This window comes from Megalops cyprinoides, chromosome 22 (genome assembly GCF_013368585.1).
Source record: "Megalops cyprinoides isolate fMegCyp1 chromosome 22, fMegCyp1.pri, whole genome shotgun sequence".
Lineage (NCBI taxonomy): Eukaryota > Metazoa > Chordata > Actinopteri > Elopiformes > Megalopidae > Megalops > Megalops cyprinoides.
Genome location: NC_050604.1, coordinates 6144962 through 6161072, shown reverse-complemented (window position 1 = coordinate 6161072; position 16111 = coordinate 6144962). Strand labels below are relative to the sequence as shown.

Genomic DNA, 16111 nt, shown 5'->3' with positions numbered 1-16111 from the left:
CATTGGAGCGTGAGTGTATGTGTTTGGGCGTGGCCGGCCGGTCCACCAGTATGGTGTGTGCCGAGAGAAAGTGTGAGGTTGGCTGGGCAGATTTTTACGTTGAATGAATGACAGATAAGGCACAGATTGACACTGCCTGTGCCAGTCTGGTCTGTTCCGATAAAACCTGTCTTAGCTGGGCTCCAAGGCCAAGACTGTGGAGCTCAGAGCGGGGCCAGAATGACAGTCCTAAACTGCAAATCTAGCATATTATAATCTTTATCATCTATCAGTCTACATGTCTATTGATCTGCCCATTTATTTGTCTGTCTGTCTACCTCTTTATTATTTTGTATTTTGGCAGATACTCCTATCCAGAGGAATTTACAAGACAAATATGTCATGCTAGATTAATCTCATATTACAGCAGCAACAAGAATAATGATCATAAGCACACAACAGCCATATTGCAGCATATAGGAAGCAGCCTGAAAAAAATTTAAAATTGTTATTTTATTAAGTACATACGTACAGAAATATAGTAAAATCCATTTGTCAGTCTCAATCTGGCTGGAAAATTAGAGGGTGCACTGGCAATGATGAGTCCAGCGCTTCTTGTGAACCTTTTGTTGACACGCTTGACACAAACAATGATGCTTCAGGCATGCTTAACGGGCATATTTTGTGGACAGCAGATAAAAGCAAACAGTAGATGCCATTTCTTTCATATTTGCGCCTCCACCCTCTGAGAAACATATTCCTTTTCCAGTGTGTGCATTTGGTTTGTTGAGGGGCTGGGTTAGCCTTTCCCCTGCTCAAATGGACAGAAAATCACATTAACATTATAAAATGAGCCCGCCGTCCACCAGCGAAACTTAAAATGGGATTATCATACTGTTTTACAGTGAGGAGGTTAAAGTGAACTGTTAGTAAAAGTGTTTTTATAACAGACACACTATGACACAAAATGGCTTCTCTTTGGAATACATGCTCGTGCACCTATTGACTTCTTACTAAACACTAGAAAATAGTAAACAATAAATTCTTACATATCAAAACACCCAAAGGTGTTAGCCTGTGCTTACTATAGTAACCATTCCCATCCCACCGCCATCTCCCACAAAAAACAAACAGAAAAAAATCAAGAATAAGAGGGAAACCAAACAGGACTAGGTATCGCTTGGAAATGAAAAAGATGACCACATAAAACTGCGCAACAGCACAGTGGGAGAAGCACGTGCAACCCTTCTCAGAGCTGCAATACATCATGCTACTGTATGTAAATAGGCCAAAGATGTCGCCATATGTTATGCTGTTTTGCAGAGTGCTCCACGGGGATATTGCTCCTACATCACCAACGCCCGAGGTTATCGTACTGTAATAAAGCTGTGACCAGACCGCAGGTATCAGGCCTCTGATGAGAGTGGACTCAGAGGTTATCTAACATGGTTGCGGGCTAACAAATTACCCACATAAAAGCGGCGCGGGGCACGGGGTGGGGGGGTAATGACGCGATGGGCACTGCGCGGAAGGAAGGCTGGAATGACGACAGCTGGGGACATAAAGCGCGTGGCCGCGTCGCCAGCAGCTTCTCTTTTTTATCCAGCAACATTAATGCTCCATAGGCCGGTATCAGAGGTAGGATGTGGAGCACAGGAGAGGAGGCATGTGCACGTCTTGGTGTACTGGAGATGAAGAGCAGACAATAAAAAAGGTCCGTTTTGCACCAAAGCCGCATATTAGTCCAAACCATATATACCTAAAATACCCACAAGCCCCTGCAAGAGGGAAGCTGGTTCCAGACACACAGGTTAATTCTGTTTTTTTTCCTCATTTTCCATAAGCCTTTACTTATTTCCTTTTGGCTCCATGGTAAAGCTCACCTGCCCTTTGTATTACTGGAATAAGGCGAAGCCCTTTCTTTCTATCTGCAGGATTTACTGTTGGCCTGATGGTCCTCCATACCCAATTTCTCCTCAGAGTGACCCCTGACAGCTAATGCTATAAAGGACACATTGTAGCGTTTCCCCCCTTAACCGACGCCAGTATTGCTGTCTACGCAGGTTTGATCGACCCCAATTACTGCCGTCTGCTCCGCAGATTAACCCAAAAGGGAGCACAATCACGCCGGCCTCGTCGCGGTCACCCCGTCTACTGTTGCGCCGGGGCCGCAGGGATGTCAAACACCGCCGCCAATCAGCACCTGAAAAAGGGAGGGTGTGTGTGTGTGTGTGTGTGGAGGGGGGGGGGGTGTACTGAGGACGGGAGGAGGAAAGAGAGAGGCCAATCCCTCTCTTTCGAGAGCCCCTATCCATCTTAAAAGCCTAGGCTCAGCGATAAGGGCCCAAATAAAGACAGGAAAATGAAACCTGGAGGAAGATAGTGCTGTTGAGCAGAGTCCTCAGCGCAGGAGTATCGTGGCTGGTTCTTATGCTAATTAATCCCTCGCCTGACTGACAGCTGGAGGGACATGAAAACGGCGATGTGCTTCTACTAGATTAGAGGAGGGAGAGGCGAGCCGCTCGATATCCCCGCCCCAGCGCTGATTCGGGTAACGTTACAGCTTCCACGTGCCATTCTCATGAGCACGTCCTGTCCGCCCTGCACACTCTGAGCAGTGTGACTGAGTTCCCACGTCCCGCGTCTGCTCCTGCTTCAACCTGAGGTCGCACCTGTCCCCCACGCAGGACAAGAAACACCATTTGCTTATTTAAAGCTCATGAGCTGGAGCAGGAGGCAGAGGGGTAAGTGGGTCACTCCGCTCCGATTGCGGTGAAGCGGCCGGCGTCCGCGGGAGAGGAGGTGGAGGAGCCTCTGCCGCGCATTTCCATGGCGCTCCGCCTCAGGCAAGGACTGTGCTCGCAAACTTGAGGTCAGATGGTTGTGTTTGTCCCCCACCGTCGCCCGGGTGATATTAAGTGGAGAGAGGAACCGGCCGGCCGCGCTTAAGCCAGTGTCAGTAGCATCCAGGGGCAGAAGGGGGAGAATACAGCCTTAGACTGCTGTACCGCCACCCGACCTGCAAGCACATCCAGAGAGGAGAGGATTGCTGTCGAGGAAAAAGGTGCCTTTTGGCCAAGCCGACTGAAGGAGCACATACAGCACTGCTGTGTCGACTCACACTGCCTTCTGATCAATATTTTAAACGCAAAGCACTCTGAGGGGGATGTTGGAGGGTGGCGGGGGGGAGCAGCATCGAGGTGGCAGGTCCTCACCCCTTCCGTGGCTCCATTCCTGAAAAAATGCCTGGCTCCTTCTTCCCTTCCCTCCCTCCATCATGAAGCGTGGATGTGGGAAGTCAGGGGAGGCTCTTGGCGGGCGTTCAGAGCTCGGAGACCAGCTCAGCAGTGCAGCAATTGACAAGGTCATGGCCGGCGGGACTCGCTGGCAGGTCATGGCTCTCATTCCCTCTGCTTGGAGGGCCGAGCCTGACACCGAGGGAGCAAAGAAGAGCCTCCGCTGGAGATGTGACAGAAAACGCAGCCAGGTGCCCCCACCCCTCACCCCCACAACCCCCGGGCAGGCATGGGCCTCGGTTTGGGAGCGGAGATTTAGGGACATCTATAGCTTTCAAGCGGTGGCCCGCTGAGGCTGCCAAAAAGTCGAGCGCTCTGGGAAGTCAAAACGCGAAACCTCACCCACGTTCAACACTGCCCGAGTTCCACATTTCTAAATAAACAGTCAAACAGAAACACACAGATCCCTACTACATTTTTATACTTTATTTTAGAAGGAGAGAAAACATTAGCTCACAGACCAGTTGGAATCGCCAGCGGGGAGTAGAGATGGATGCAAACCCGCTACCATTACCTCCGGCTGAGCCTTGCACCCCTGCAAGCAGCACAGAAAAAAACGCACAGACGCTGAACAGCCCGATGGACCTGCTTCCCTGCGCCAAGATCCAGGGAGTGCTGTGAGATATAGAGTGGGATCCCCCAGTCAGGGTTCACCAGAAACAGCCCCCCCACCACCCCCCACCTGGCACCAGATGGCCGCTGACACGGCCCAGATGCGCAAGGGTCAAAGACGGATTGCTCCGGCGTATGGGGCCAGTGGCTCGCGGAACAGGAAACTGATCGATCTGCAACGCAACCCACAGCCTTATCTGCCTCTTCCCCCAAAACGGTACATCCTTCCAGGAGATCGAATCAAAGGTAAGGAGAACGGACAGCCAGGCACTCTGAATCAGATTCCAACCCCCCCCCCCCACCCCTCTGTCTCCATCCACGCGCACCAGGCGCTGGCGTCCTCCTTAACAATATTGCCCCCCCCTCCCCCCCAAAAACGTGCGTCACCAGGCGGACACAACACTGTCCAGATCCGTGAGGCCATCAATCAACGGGCCCCGTGAGCGGGCCAAGGGAGCCGAGGCCCCGCTAACAGGGAAGAGCGAATATCGATTATCTCTGCTAATGGGGCCGGCTAAAAATATGCTCCCACTGAGAACATGGTATTCTCTTTCATATACAACAGCCTCAGCATATCTGACTGCTGCATCATGTATTTAGGCACCCAGGACAGAGGCCGAGTGTGGATCCACCTCAGCGTCTGCCTCTCTGGGGAGGAAGGTATCATCGGTCACTTCACACTTGGCACCCGTATCTCCTCTGTTTCTAGTTCTAGTTATTATTGTTTCAAAGTCATTATTATTTCATTTTATTTTCTGCCCAGTTCTCACTCACATAGTATGAGGAGTATTGACTGCTTATTAATTTATAGCAAAACTGAAAAATAAAACATATACGTGTAAAATGTTAAAGTAGGCTTGCACCTATACACTGGATTAAGTCTGGCAACTCAGCTACAAGTTCGGTCTGTCCTCATAGTAACACAGTGCCCCCCAGAATACAAGAGAGGTCAGCAGCATAGTAGTTACTCACTGAGCAGGGATTGCTATACTCTCACATGTGAGGGGTGGCGATTCCCCTAGGAGTTCTTTTAAGAATGATATGGTTAATAAATTCTCAGTAGAGCATGTTTTGTTACATATTTCAGCATAAGCCCTTCTGCTGTCAACAATTTCCCAATGCCACTCCAGTCCAGTATATAACATGTCAGGTCATCCATCACCACACTTTGGTTGCTGATATCAAGGATTTGAATCGGCTTGCATTTATGTTTGTGTGTGTGTGTGTGTCTGCACGAATGTGACTGTGTATGTGTGTGCGGTTATTTGTGTGTGTGTGTGCATGTATGTGTGTGGCTGTATATGTGTGTGTGTATGTGCGGCTGTGTATATGTGTGTGTGCACATGCATGTGTGTGTGTGTGTGTGTGTATGTTTGCATGAGTGAGTGTAAACGTACTTTAACATCACATGTCTAACAGCCTTGATCTTGCTGGAATGGAAGCCTGAGGTAGCTCCATCTGCAATGCTAATCCACGTCAAAAAGAACGGCCGAGCTAAACAGGAAAAGTACAGCTAAAGCCTCCTCTCACTGCCAGTCTAAAACCAATTCAAAACAACAGCCGGCATTAACAGCAAAGCAGCCGCGAAGGCACTGCATCTGTGATTAATGGCAAATGAAGAAATGCGCTCACATACATATTCAGTGTAAAGGAGAATGCTCACATTGCACATTATTTGGTAGAATGCCATCCATCTTCGGTTGCCGGGAATCATGTTTGTGCCTTCGTACTCATTTAGTATCAATGGCAAACACAGAGACAGACAATTCCTTCAATAAGTAGGCACAACATGTCCTTTGAGTTAAAAAAGGGTTACAACAAAGCCTGACAGGGTTTAAGCCGTGGTGCACCACCCACGTGGAGCCCTGCACAAACGCAGTAAAGCTACAGACATGGCATCAGTCAGTTCGTCCACTTCTGACCGCTTTGTCCTCTTTCCTCGTATTGGGGGAGGACTGACGTACAAGAATTTCTTTCATCCCCCTCACCCTTTCTTTGAGGCTGAAGCTCCAAAGATCAGCATCATTCAGAGAGGCACGATGATTAACCCTGTTTTGTAATGCCTCTTTAAAAATATCCTTCAGGGGAACGCATTCACAAACAGGCAGCTTCGAGATGATGCAGCTGGTGTCAGAGAATAGACAGAAAGCAGGCGCTGTGCACATGTGGAGCAGGAAAATGGCCTCTCTACCTTCCTGCAAACCTACACGCCTCTCCAGCGTTTTACAAGCACACACATGCACACGGGCACACGCACGCACGTGCACACACACACACACACACACACACACACACAGAAAAACACACTTCACACATGTGCACGCACACACACACACACACACACACACACACACACACACACACACACACACACACATACATACACACACTCAACACACCAGTGGGCAGACGGGCAGCCCTGGACAGAGCTAATTACTGGCCAGGGAAGGCAGGGGCTGTAACAGGCATCACTAATCCCCAAGCAAAGCAAACCGCAGCATGCCGACCTCACGGTGCTTCCCGGCCACGGCCGCGTCCAGCTCTCTCTGCTTAGAATGCAAAGTGGGGATTAGAGACCGGTGCCGGCCCAGAAACGGTTAACACTTAATAAAACATCAAAAGGAAGGCCGCCCGTCACTCTCAGCCGACGCTCACCACGCGCAGGGTCCGCTGAGCCGGACAGGGCACTACCTCCGCTCCGGGGGAACCAGCCACAGAGATAACCGATTCCTGAGAGAGATTCAAATATGTTTTCACATCCTCCCAAAGCTCCTCATGGCTGACCCTCTGAATAAAGCCAATGCAGCCAGATTCTTCAGCTCAATCAAAGGGAGGCATTATTTTTACTATTATTATTATTATTGTTATTATTATTATCACTATTATTATTACATTTGATTTAAGCATTAAGCTGATGTCATTAAAGGACCAATAGCAGTGGATTATGTGTAAATATGTTGTCCTAGATCAAGCTAAGGAATAAATAAACATGTACCCAGGCATATGCCAAGGACACATATAGTAATGCTTAAGTTATGCAAATGAGAAATGACACAACTATTCAACAGCACAGCCCTGTGCTAAATGTCTGTTAGTTACTAGCCTGTGGGTACTTTGTTGATTTGTCTCATAACATGAAAACAAGCTCTGTGCGTTACTCTCCTTTTTTTCCCCCCAGTAGACCAAGTCTTCCTGCTGCTCTCGGGAGGACCGACACACCGTTGCATGTCCTCCGACATGACGTCTCTTTACCGGAGCTGTAGACCCCACAGCCCACGGAAAGACAGAGACTGGGGATTCATTTTCCAGTAACCGTAACGCACATTATACAAGCGGGGGGGGGTGAAGAATCAGCAGCAGCAGCGCGAGCAGCAATGGGCTTGGATAGCAGAACTTATTTATAATTCAATTATTTGAAAGATTTCAGTGCGGCGAGGATGCAGCGCATAATACAATCATAAATGTTTCAGGGACTTCTGCTCGTCTCCTCAGCCATCCGCGGGGCGCGACTAATGATTCACTCCCCGATAACGCAGCACGACCCCAATACCAGAAACCCCATGCCTTTTTCCAGGATGAACTTCAGAGCATTTTAACCCCGCAACAGTCTCAAACAGACAGCGATCGCGCATAGAAAACAGCAGGAGCCCGACCTTTTACGAAAAAAAAAAATCCCTGAAAACTCCGGTTACGATGTTAAAGTAATTATGTTGAACGTGTTCGAGACGCCGCTGAGAGACAGAGAGAAAGACTTCAGATAATCGCAATCTATCCGTTCCCACTCCGCCGAGGAGGTTTTTAACACCGAGTCCTTCACTGCAAATGATTATCGTGGACACACTTAGACAAAAAAGACGCCCGGCGCAGAGGCTCGTTTCCTCGCGCCCGCATGCAAAGCACGCGTGTTTGAGCACAAACAAATTATTTCCTTTTAGCCTACCTCCGTAAAAGCAGTGCCTCCAAAGCAAATGAAAAAGAATAAGCAACCTTAGAAGACTGGCATCGCCCTTACCGTTACCAGCAGCCTGCATGCAGTTGAAGATCTGCCCGTCATAAAAAAAACGACCGTTTGGCTGCGTAAATAAAAATCAATCGCAACTTTTCACATTTAGAAATAAAGCCAACGCGAACTGATCAACGCACGTACCTCTTGCTTCTTTGCAGTGGGATGTGCATCACAGGCACATTATCTCAGCTGTGGAAAAAGCGGGCAGACGGAGAGCGGCGAGGTTTGCTTCTTACCTTGAAACGCCGCTCGCAGTCCTTTAGTCCACAAGATTAGCTGGCTGAAGGAGCGCACAGCCCTGCGCGCGCTACAGTCCGTGCAGCGACGCGGCTCAGTTCTGCGTGTCAAAGGCTTACGACCAGAATGGGAGAAACGATGTGTTTTTGTTTTTTTTTTTTGCTTATCCCTCTCTGTATAGTTTCCCTTTCTATTATGTCGGTTTCACTTCTTTCCCCCCTTGTATTTTCAACTCGCCGTTTGAGAAACCCCGCTGGTGCTCGCTCGAGCGCAGGGAACGATGAGTGGAAAGATAGGGGAGAGAGCGCTCCACGCGCGCAAGGTCTCTCTGTGAGTGGCTCGAGCCAGTCAGTGCTTTCCCACCTTGACAAATCACCCTTTCAGTTCATCCCATTGTCTGCAAAGCTGCTCTGCGTGCAAAACTTTGAGGCTTCACCCTCAGGTAAATGACAGAGGTGGGGCTTTGCACTGCCTGTGTGTGTATGCCTGTGTTTTCTCTCTTTTATTTTATTCACTATCTTGTTTATTTCTCTTTTCCAGCACAGCAGAAGAGACGCAGAGTACTCTCTCTCCCTCTCTCACCCACTCTCTCTTTCTCCCCCCCTCCCTCCCTCTCACTCGCTCTCCTTCTATTTTGCTTTCTTCCTCTCTCTGCACCCCCCCCCCCTTCCTGTCTGTGTCTTATCTGACAATTACTGTTATGGCACACTCTCTCACGTCTGGGAGTAAGGATCACAACCTCCGCTCTGTGGGGATGCTCGTAATGGGTTAGCTGCAGAGTAATTCGGCGGACAGGAGGTAAATACATATTGAAAAATTGGTGTAAAACGCAGCATCAAAGGGACGAGGATGAAGGAACCCCCCTCCCCACCCACCCTCCCTCTCTTTCAGTGTGTACATAAATGTAAGAGTCCCTTGTGCCAGGATTCTGCTCTCCTCTGGAGAGCCCAGCAGAGAGGGACTGGGTCAGTGCCTGACGCTCATCGGCTGACAAGTGAGGATTGAAGAGGTGGATGAAAATAGAAGCAACAGCCCACTGCTCCTGCACAAAGGCAAGGACAATGCGCAGAGTAGAGCCGCTACGCCAGTCTATAATTAGCAACATAAACAAAATGCCGGCCAGCACCTTGTCCCTCGTCCCCTGTACATATGGGCGGAGAGCTGCAGCTGGGAGAGACAAGGGCACAGCAAATGTTTTGAGAGGATGGATGAATGGCTTGGGGGACGTCTGGGTTTCTGTCGTTGAAGCAATCACATCTTAAGAAAGACTGAGCACTTTTATCCCTGATTGCTGGATTCTAGATTTACAGATTGCAAGACAGCATGCACTGTTCATCCCAACCAATGTTTTCCTGGATCAAGGCGCACAAGCAGTGTGTATTCAGGTCTTTGTTTTCTCCAACCATCCCCTTCATGCTTCCTTAAATAAAATCAGTGTTGGTGGGTGGCTGTAGCAGTCACCGAAATGGACATAAAAACAGGAGGTTGCTGGTTCAAATCCAGGGTGGGGCACTGTTGCTGCACCTTTGAGTAAGGCTCATAAGCTGAATTCCTTCAGCACATACCAAGTCTGAGCAATGTAAATCACTCAGGAATCCTGGATAAGGGTCTCTATGAAGTGAATAAGTAATGAAACAGTAGCATATGCGGGGAGATTTTTCAAACAAGTGATGATGCAATACTAGATGCCACGGACAGCGCTTGCTATAAATATGTCTGTAGTCAGGGTTTTGCATGTGCCTTGATGCATTGCTGCATGTATTATGTATGTATGCATTTGTGATTTACAATGGTTTGACCCATAATCACTTGCCATATGCTGACATTTTCAATCCTCTAATTCCTTCTAAACACCAATAAAGTAGATTATTAATGCCTGGAACGGATAGTCAGCTCAGTGTGTCTACGTTGAAAATTCTGGCTCTGGCAGTGCCGAAGGTACAAATTTATTGATTGGCTGGCTCGTTACAGCCATTCTTGATGGTCATGGTCCAAACTCGAACATCCCGTAGTATACACAGAAACACATACAGCAAAGGGACCTCCTGTTAGCAGCCAGAATCTCCTAGCCTGAGGACAGAAAGAACATGCAAGCTGAATATCTGGTCATAATAGAATATCTGTGCTGATAATGTCTGTTCTTAATTGGCTCATCATTTTTTATGATTGGGTCTGTTCTGTTGCGGGGTTCACACAGATCTGTGGGCTATGCACTTGGTGACACCTGTCAAAATGGTGACATGCATTCTCTAACAGTTTAATAATTTTTTTTTTTGCTATTATACACATTTATAAATACTAATGACTGAGTTTTGTTCATTTGTTTGCCTTTATCCTGCCAACTCAGTAATGACAACTAAATAAATATGTTTTGTTGACACCCACACAATGATTTTTTTTCTTTCTTTTTCAGTGTAGTGGCTTACATTCAAGTAAACACACAAATGAATACAGGAAGCCATCTAGCAAGTCGTCCACCGTGTAAAATGGGAAATAGCTTTTGGAAGCACTTAATATCAAGCAGAGAATTCAAAACACTTTCGATTAATACCTTTGTGCAAACCACTTTGTAAATAAATTCCACTTTATCACATCCGTTAATGTGATAACTTTAGCCCCCCCGTGCATCATCTGAAACCCAAGTTTGAGGGTGTGAGGGGTGTGGCATGGGGGCCAAGACGGCTGATTCGGGAAAACCAGCCACTGTCCATTCAGGTCCTCAGTACTGGAGTGTTGCAGGACCTTGGAGAGCGCTGGCCCCACTGGCAGGCACAACTGAGTCGGGTTACAGTCGACTTTGGTTATGGCATGTTGCCTTTGTTAGGCCTAAAATGCTTCATGCACGCCTGTCAAAGAAAAGCCTTGGACACAGAAAATGGGCTTTTCTTGCTTCTGCACAGCCCTACCCTAAACGGCAAGCAGATGTTTATTTTCTGTTAAAGACTATTGTAAGTAGTATTTTTTCTTGGGTTCTGCTATTCAGCCTATTCTAACATCTGGGAAAAAAGTAAATAGTTGTTTGTCAAATTTCCCCTCTAGTAGTTGTGTTCTTGTCCAGTCACCAGCTGGCATGGTGGCCACCCCTACCACCCTGTCGAACCAGGTGTTAGTGTTTCATTATCCAATGAATGTAACAACGTGTTGCTTCTTGGCAAATACATTGTACTGCATTGACTACACAGTTTAAGAAAAAAATATAACAGTATAACAGATGAGCTTTGTTCCTTACTGATAAACTTTTCAATCAATCTCATGTAACCTCAACACAGAAGTTGGAGTGCGCCTACATTGTCTTGATGTACAGGGAACAAGAAGAAGTGTGGCCGGTGGCAAAAGGGAAAATGACTGGGTCAATATTAGAGAGACGGAGGGCAGATGATGGGAGCCACACATTTGGTGCTTTTGATGGCAAACTAAACTCCCAGAGTGTGAGCAGATAAATTGCAGCTTCTTTCTATTTTGACAGAGTAGTGTAAAGAACGGCAGATAAACAGCTGGTGAACGTTCCTTTGATTTGTTATGATAAGAGTATTTGTTTTCCGGTTAAAAAAAAATAAAATGTTATAGTCATACATGTGGTTAGAGTGAATTGTTGTGTTATCAGAAACAAGCACTGTACTGTATCACCCCAGCCCCACAACCACCTCTGGGATCAAATTATATTAGCCCTCATCAAAATGCTTTTATTTTCACTCTTTCTTCCATTTCTTCCCACCCACAGGCTGTCTCCGGGCCCTCGCCTGTTCTCCTTGTAAACAAAGCCTCCAATTTTGCTGATTAGCAGACTTCCCCTCCGCACTTGGCTCCAGCTGACTCCTAGAAGCCCCCTAGGCTCCTCCGGGCCCCGGAGTTAAAATAAAAAAGAAAAAAAAGAAGAACAGCAACATCCGGAGCAGAAGTAATGTTCAGAAGGAAACAAGACTACATTTGGAAACGCTCCGATGCGAGTCCAGTGTGAACCGAGGAGGAGTGCGAAGGGCTGATTAACCACTATGAACCCCGAGCTTGGGTCACAACCTTAATTTGAAGGTGCCCTCTTTTTTTAAGATGGATAATTTTCCAAAAACATAAAAGATTTGGTCTCGGGGCTTATGGTCCATGAGGAGAACACAGCACTGGAAATGCATAGCAAGTTCACTGTGGCCTCCCTATCCTTGTAGTTTTTCAAATTTTCTGTAACACATGATTATCGTTAACTGACTATTTATGACTATATTTCTTGCTGTATAGTTAACAGTTAACACTTCCAGGGTTAAGTCCTTTGTGTTGCCAAGTCAAGTCCAAGCACGTTGGGAAAAGGCAATGTTCCACGAAGCTGCATGACTCACAGGCCCTATCCAGCACGATATCCCGAAGGAAGACGCACACAAATGAATGTGACCGGAGAAGCAAGCATCCTTCACTTGAGATATCAGGTTCAGTGTGTACACCTCATCCTCCACATAAATCTGGGCTCATAATCCACTTATGTCACTTCCAGCCAGACTTCAGTAACTGGCTTTTTTCCCTACATTTTGCCACAGGAGTGGTTAAAATTGCATCTATTTTACCACTTATATTTAATGGAGCTCAGTTTTCTTAGACTGTAAATAAACTGAGTTGCACAATGAGGCAAAGACTGAAAGCAAAATGTAGGACAGCTCAGTTTTCCCTGCTGACAAATGGACTGACAAATTTCAAGGAGAAGTTATTTTTGACATGGAATTTTCAGAAGTTGTACTTTGTGTAATAAAAGCTTATCCAAACCTATCCAACAGTCTTAATCATTGTGATGCAAGCACTTCACACCAAATACTGACAGCGGAACTAATGTCAAAACAGAGCAGAGTATTGATATATTGATATATTGAAAACCATAGCTTCTCTGAACCACAGAATGAAATAAAACATGCCGCAGCCTAAGAAAAACTCAAGACTGTTGCATATGATTTATCATATCTTAAAAATAAAAAAGAAAGATTTTATCTCAGAAATAGGCCTGATTTTGCGGCAGTCTGGCTTATGCTTGACACACGATTTTTGAAAGAGATATACTGCCAAAAACGTTATTAATCTAATGACACACTACAGATATTTTGCATCCATAAAACACTGACATTAAAATGGGAGACTATATAGGTTTGTAATGTATTCATGCCATTACTATATGTAGTCCAAATAGTTGTTAAAATATTGTTTTATTATTAATGATCAGTGGGGGTATCTGGAATCATTTTCGGCATTTATACTTTCACACATACTAAGCCCCTACTGTCATTAAAAAGTGATGGTTCCCACTGCAAATAACACTAATTCTACAAATTTGTGAGTGCATGCACCACTAATTAGGCAACTGACTCAAATCGGCCTTCCTATTCTTTTATGTATGAAGAGCCAACGATTTCCCATGCTAACAGAGGGGAGCTGTGTCAAGGATCATCAAAGACATGGATGCTCAGCAAGATGTCATTTTAATCTTTTACCTTTTAAATGGACAGATTACAGGCCCCTACGTAGCTCAGTGGTTAAGGCATTTGTTTTGAGTGCATGCTGAATGCTACCACCACAAATTCAATCCCAGCCATGTCAGATGGGTGAAATTGGTATTTTAAACATTGACAAACAAATCATTTGAAACTCTGCATATGCATTTTGACCACAGGCACAGATTATTCCACAATCAGGACCAGACTCAATCTAGACTCAGAGTGATGCAATGAATTGATGGATTTCTCATGCCATCCTACGGGTAATATTCTCCTATTTTCCAGCAATCACTCACCCAACCTTACCCAGGGTCAGGGAATCATTGTTCAGTTTTTGCCCCCAGTTGGCTCTGGGTTTTCTGACAGTTTTCATTGAACAAATAGACAATAAAAACAAATAAAATTTAACTGATCAATTGACTGATGATTGATTGATCATCTGCAGTAAGAAAATTACTTGTTGACTGTAGTCATTTGCTGTTGAAACAATACTTTCCACAAATAATAAAAAAGTCTTGTTCTTACAGTACTTTGATCCTCACGCTGGCAGAGGAAAAGGCCATTCACTGACTCCTGGGCACCACAGAGCTCACAGAGGCTTTACCAAGGCTGAAGTTTACAATAACTCTGTGACAGGCAATTATACTGTCAAAGGCAGCAGTGGACAGCGGAGTGTAGGTGGCTGTGTTACCTTGCTTACTGAGTTGTCACCATTCGAACCGCAGGGCCACAACTGTTCACATTCGTTGCATGACCTTACAAGTAAAAAAAAAAAAAAAAAAAAAAACAGAAGGCATAAAACCTGAGCAGCCATCCAACCGTGCTCACCATGTTGTTAGCCTTATAAGCACGAAAGTGGTTCTCTGAAGGCATGATGCCTTCCTAGGGCCATTTTCATTTTAATATTGTTAGTAGTAAGAAAGAATACGCTACCCTTCCTTCAGCCTTATGTTTCCTAAGATCTGATGTTAACATGCTGCTCAAACCCAATCTCTATGATGATAAGCAGAACCAGTCCTATTTATTGGGCAGACATTCTTTTTCAGTGTGATGTAAGGGGCTTTAGATGATAGCGCAAGATGTTAGCAATGGGGGGGGGGGGGCTCTGGATTTAGTAACCCACAGCCTACACTGGAGCACACAAGATTCAGGTCATTCCTGGCCAATCAATGTGTTCTGTTCTTAAAGGAATGTGGCTGTGCAGTCTGACCAGCTAGTGAAAGGTCTCTGTTGCACGTCTCTCTGACCAATCTGTTTTGATTGATGTAAGATGCTTCTCTGCAGGGAAGAGAAACATAAATAAATGTAATAAATAACACCTAGAAGAAAAGTTTTTGGTTTAACCTTGCAAAAATTATTGACTTGGTGTGGGCTTGGTAGAGTCCACCAACCACTATACATGACCGATATTGCCTAATTATTATTGAATTGTTCCAGGAACCTTTAGACACATATACAAGTTTACAAGTCTCAGAATTAGAAAGTAAAAATAATACTATATGGAACGAGAAACTATTTTTTAGAGACAACTAAGTGGCAAAAAACACAGAAATCAATCACAGGAAACAGTCAAGTTCAATTATCCAGCATAAGCGGTGCAGTTATACTGCAGAGTATTTAACAAGTATTTTCAACAAACATAACCAAACACAATGTTTCCACAGAAGTACCGTGCAGTTCACTACCTGCTATTTCTCTCCCAATGGTCTCTCAGCTGTTGATCTCTGCATAAATTTAGAACATGAATGTTTGCTCTCCAGTTCATCACCCATCATCACAGATAGGAAGAGGAAGTGCGCGTTTCCATCTTACATTGACTCACCTGACCCACAGTGGATGCTCTGCTCGGATGACTATGCGTCAGGAGGAACTCTCAAAGAATCATGGGAAACGTAGTGTTAGAATGGCTGCCATTTTGCATTAGACTTAGTACAGGTTTTGACAAGCACACCAAACACAAAATTGTGCTACATGCTGCCCCCATTTCAAGCTGATGGAAATGTTTGAGAATTTTTGATATTAATTCCCCTATTAAGCATTGCTCTTAGTCAAAGACTCAACTCATTTTAGACTAACTGACACAGCACCACCCTTTGCATTAGCCATTAGAATTAAAATGAGGGCGCTAGACCAGATCTAATAACACTCATTGATCAGCAGCAGAACAGCCTGCCAGACAGATTTTAAACCCATATGATTAGTGCATCCATTTTCATTAAGCTCAATGAGAACAGCCAAACAGCAACAGGTCTACAGCACAACTTAGATCAAGGAAGTGTTCACAGCTCCAAATGAGTCTAGTTTGATTATCTCATTGGCAATAACACCACGCACAATTAGCCTCTGGCACCTCTGTGATGTAACAATAGTTTTACTTTACCTCTCACACTCCTAAAAAATGAATCACTCCCCTACTGCTCCCAAAGTACACCCAAGGTACTTTGTATTACACTTTCAGAAGCACATTTTTTATGTCTCTCTCTCTTACTCTCTGTCTTGCTCTCTCCCCCCCTCTA

General features: G+C 45.6%; 1 protein-coding gene across 1 annotated transcript in view; it reads right to left on the bottom strand.

Annotated features, from left to right (window-relative positions):
- Positions 1–8696, bottom strand: part of lingo2b (leucine rich repeat and Ig domain containing 2b) — a 254816-nt gene extending 246120 nt beyond the window's left edge. Inside the window, exon 1 of the mRNA XM_036517277.1 lies at positions 8130–8696. The gene's annotated coding sequence lies outside the window, so the exon portion shown is untranslated. The remainder of the gene's footprint in view (positions 1–8129) is intronic.
- Between the last annotated feature and the right edge of the window lie 7415 nt (positions 8697–16111).